This window comes from Lutra lutra, chromosome 17 (assembly GCF_902655055.1).
Source record: "Lutra lutra chromosome 17, mLutLut1.2, whole genome shotgun sequence".
Lineage (NCBI taxonomy): Eukaryota > Metazoa > Chordata > Mammalia > Carnivora > Mustelidae > Lutra > Lutra lutra.
In genome coordinates, this window is record NC_062294.1 from 4,306,459 (window position 1) to 4,311,641 (window position 5,183).

Here is a 5,183-nt window from a genome sequence, read left to right on the forward strand (position 1 = left end):
TTCCCTCAGGGGAAAGGCTTCTTTTCAGGGCTTATCCGTCCTGTCGCTGGTGTTAATATAGCGCTAATGTAATGTTTTTGTAACATTCCACTGCATGGAGAAGTTATATTTTGTTTCCTCACTTGGAGCTTCTAGACCTTCGGGCTGTTTCCAGCTTTGGCGGTCTTGACTCACGGTGCTGCTCGACAGTCACACACTCTTGCATGCACACTCCCGGATTATAACCACACACAGCCTGGATGCTTCTTCCCTTGCCCATTTCCACCTGGGATTAATTTCAGGCCTGGAACCTCAGATGGGGCAGCCGGGCCCAAGAGAGGAGAAAGTGATCTGCCCAAGGTCACCCCCAAAATCACATTATCCAGTTCCTCTTTCTTCCTTCCTTCCATCTACCCACCCAGCCAGCCAGCTCCCCACCACCACCCCTGCTGCATTTCTAAAATGATTCTAGATGCCTACGATGTGCCAGGATCTGTGCTAGACACAAGCCCACGGCCAAACCTACAGCGGGGTTGTCTCGCTTCTGCATCCCACTCGCCCTCTCCTGCCCCCAGGTAGGAGCCACAGAGGCTTGGCCAGGAACACCCCAGGGCCCACATGCAGCTCCTGCTCCTCTGAACGGGGGCATCCTAGAGGTCCTGATGATGGGGTCCTGTAGGGGTGGGATCTCACATCTTTCAAGGAGCAAGGAAAGTCCCGAGCCAGAACACTCTCCACCAGGGCCTCGATGACCTCATCTGGAATTGTCCAGCATCAGGAGTGCTGGTGACAAGCCCTAGCAGCCAGCTCTGTTGGTGCCCCGAGGCAGACTGGGGGAGCTGGGGCCTGACCTTCACTTCCACGTGTTCCCATCATGTGAACCCCCCAGCGTCTTGACCTGTCCTGTGTGCCAGCTGGGCGAGTCCCCCATCAGACAGAGAGTGTCTTCCGACGACCAGAGCAGACGGGAGGTATTACAGCTCCAGGCCTCCTGTCTCTCCCGTTCTTGCTAACTTTGCCAAGCTTAGAGATGTGATAGAGAGTTCCGGAGCTCCCAGAAGTAACAAGGGAAAGGAGAACCAGTTTGGGGAGACTGAGGAAGCCGGGTCACAGTGGGCAGGGGCTGGTAGCCGCCTCCTGGGGGCCAAGAGCTGTGTGCATGCGTGAAGGGGTCCTAGTGGGGGGCCCCAGAATGGCACCCCTTGCCCCTGCAGCCCTTCGTGGCCCCTCCACCAGGTAGGCCCTCTGGGACAGCAGGCGAACTGTCCAACCACGTCCAACTGAGGGGACAAAACAGACTCAGCCACAGCGACATGCAGAGACCGTTGGGCCGCCCACGATGTGGGGGCTGCCATGGACCCCATGCGGTGGGATTTGCCGAGAGGCTCCTGAGAGCTAACGCGGTGAAGGCCTGTCCTGACACACAGCAAGTGCTCAGTCAAGCACCGTTTCCCCAGGTGCCAGGGAAGACAAGCCCCAAACGCCCGCTCCAGGGAACGGACTGAGCTCCCCCTACCTCAAAAAGGTCACCGGGCTATTTACACACTTTCTGCTTCCGTCTTCTCCAGCCTGGAGAACCAAATATTTGGTTCTGTGCGTTTGTCTGGTCTGGTTTTCTTTTTAATAGTGCACTTGTAGAGAAGGGGGCTCTGGGCCAGGCATGGGGCAGAAAGCTCCCGCCCCCTTTTCCCTGGAGGGCACAGTCAAGGCCCCCGCTCCCCATGATGCAGAAGGGGGGCCGAGGCTCCGAGAGGGGAGACCCCTTTCTTACGACAAGCCCTACAGTGGCCTCCTTGGGGACAGCAGCAGTGCCTCCCTCTCTGCCGTGTCTCTAAGTCCTTGGGCAGTCACAGGGACACAGGGTTCAGGAAGGGCCCTGGGCCCAATCTGCCCACAGCTGGAGGGACTAGCCGTGCCATCTCCCTGCGCCGACAACGTCCAGACACTACTAACCACAAGAACAGACAGAATTGTAAGAAGGAGCACAAGCACAAGCAACTGACAGAGTCCTAAGAAGGAGCACCTACTTCCCGTTGAAATATGAATCACAGCCGTCCAGGGGCCACGCCCAAGGCTGCAGACCTGCCTCAGTCTGGGGTGGGGGTGTGGGTGCTGTGTAGGAAAGTCATGCTTCTCAGTGTAGCGGAGCTGTTTCCTATATTCCGAATTTCCCTGTTGGACATTTCCAAGGGCCCTGGAAGTCCTCTGATCTCTTCCCTTCGTTTCCCAGGTAATGACCAGAGAGGGGCAGTGAGTGGCCCAAGGCTGCACAGCTTATTAGAGATGCCACTGAGATGAATCCGTGGACCGGATGCCCACAAGTCAAAAGCCTGGATCCTTCCCCAGGCGCTTTCTCTGAGGCCGATTCTGGCATAGACCTCTCATGTGTCCCAGCACTGGGGAGGGATGCTGGTTTCTGCTGATGACAGGGGAGAGCGCCGATCCAGGGAGGGGCAGACTCAAAGCACTTGCATTCTGGCAAACGGTGGCTAGGACCAATTTGGTTTCTGAAGACCCCCTCCCTGGCCCACATGCACATCATCCTGACTACCCTGCTTCCCCATTCCTCTTAGAGAGATGTCACACAGTCCACTCCTATGACACGTTGGGACAAAGGGGGGATCAGACTAGACGATGTATTGGAAATCCCTCTGTGGTCCTAGAACCAAAGTGCTAACGACCCTGGAAGACGAAATCATCCTGCCAGGCCAGCAAAAGAGCCTGGGAGTGTCAAACCCAAGCAGGGTCTCTCTCCCCCTTGCACAAACAAACCCCCTCCTGTGGTGAGGACTGCCCCCTCAGGGGCTCCCAGATGCACTGTTTTTGCTTCAAGACCTCTGCCTACATTGACTCTTCTTCAAGGAATGTCCTTCCTCCCCCTAATTCTTAATACCTCTTCAAGATCTGGCCAGGATCTTGCCTCCTCCAGGAAGCCTTCTGTGATTATGCTGTCTCATACAAGCTCTCCCTTCTCCAAGCATCCACCACCACTTCACTTGCTACGATTCTGTTCCACTCCCAGCGGCTCCCTGCCTGTCATGCAGAATGTGAATCCAGGAGGCTACAATGAGCCTCAATACGGTTTCATGCATCTCACCATGGCTGCAGTCATTAAATGTTCCCCTTTACCACTTAGCTATCTGGAAAACTCCTATTCATCTTTCAAAACCCAGTGTTGAATGTTCCCGACCCTGGAAAACCCTCCCTGACTCTTCCTGGGTGGAGCCAAACTCATTCTTCTGTGCTTCCAATGCATTTCCCCATAATTCATTCCCAAGGATGTACAGAGCGCCAAGTTACCAGCAGGCAGCGGGCAGGGCACCAGGAACACTATACTGAATGAGACAAAATCAGGCCCCACCCTGGGGAGCCTACATTCCACCGGGGGAGGCAAGCACCTGCCAATTTCCCAGTGGCTTAATGACGTCACCAAGACGCACTGAACACTCGCTAGGTGTTAAGTGTTGCATGTGTCCTGAGTCATTTCATCCTGAGAGCGCCAGAGCCTGCTCCTTGACCTTCCATGCTTCTGTGCCCCCTATGTGGGAGGGCGCTAAACTTCCACCCTCCCACCCCCACTCACTCTCCTAGTCCCCTCCCTGCTCTATTTCCCTCCTTGGCACTTGTCACCAAACACACTATGTTCCTCATTTCTTCCTTACCCTCTGCCTCTCTCACTAATCGTGAATTCCCCAAAGCAGGGACCTGCCGTCTGTGTGCCCACAGCCTAGGACGGTGCCCCGTCAACACTGCTGACCCAACACATTTGTCAAAAGGAATGCATCACTCTTTCATTTTCAGATGAGATCACTGGTGCTCAGAGATGTCATTAACTCACCCAACGTCACACAGTTGGTGAGCTGCAGAGGCTGGATGCAAACCCGGGCCCCTGGCACCAAGGTACATGCTTCTTGCCACTTGCTACATTGCACAGTCCCCTCGTATCACCACCACGTGTCACCCGACTGCCTCCCCCACCTGACTATGTCACCCTCAAGGGTGGGAGCTGTCGTCTTCATCTTGTCCCCCACGGGACCACACACAGTGCCTGGCCCGGAGCAGTTTCCACTAACCGTTTACTAAATGAGTAAACAACCCCATGAATGTCTAATTATGTTTTATAAACATCTGGTTATTGATTGTTGAGACAAAACTCTCAGTTTCAAATCCCTGGAGTCTTAAAGTGGGTGCTGTCAGGAGGACTCTACTTTGGTAGACGAAAGCATGTCCCAATCCCCGTTGCACATTCTGGCATGCCCTCTGCTTCTCTGCTTACAGACCAGGAGCCTTCTGAGGGTGGTGAGTTCCTTCCCTCCCCACACCCCCAACCCTGGCATGCTCCGATCAAGACGCTGCCCTGCCCGAGTCTGCAGGGAGCACTTGCCAAACAGACAGCATCCGGGGGTCGCCCAGCCCCTCCCCGCCTCCCTTCCCCAGGCACTTACGCGGGACTTCTCGGCCAGCCTCGTGTGCAATGCCCGTTTCCAGAGATTCTTGGCAGAGCCGGCTTCGAGGAGAAGCAGCAGGAAGCACAGAGCCCAGATGACCTTCCTTCGGCCGCTGCCCCTCCTGCAGCTGGAAAATGGCATTTCCTCCCACATGTTCAGGGAACAGGGGCCCTCTGGCCGGGTGAGTGCTGGAAGTGGGGAGCCGAAGTGTGCACCGTCTGCCAGGCTCTTAGCTACACTCGGCCAGGTCACTGGGATCCTGCGTCGGCGCCCAGCACATGCCCTCACCCTACCACCACTCCCAGTGGTGGCCGGCCCTCCTGGTTATTTTTAGCTGGGCCCTATAACATCTGGCCCCAGAGGCTCCACCATAGATGTCTGCGGCCCAGGCAGTTCAGACGGTGGAGGCAGGAGGAGGGGGCACAGGGCTGGCTTGGAGACGTGGCTGGGAGTTGCCCTGTCCCACTGGGATAACGAGCACTTCCTTGCAGACTGGGGCAGTCTCTCCTCCCCAAGGAGGTGGCTGGCTGCGGGGGCTGGGGGGGGTGGGCCGGGGCCTGGTGGGGGCGGGCACACACGGGAACCAGCCCAGGAAGGTGGGTGGGGGTTGGCGGCTTCTAGCTCCGCCAAGTTTTGAGCTGAGCTGACGAACCATCTGCCCGTAGAAGCTTCTTTGGGAGAGGTGCTGGCTGAGCACGTGGCTGTGGGAAAACAACTCACCCCCTTGAACCCTGGTGTCCTCCCTCATGCGGGTGT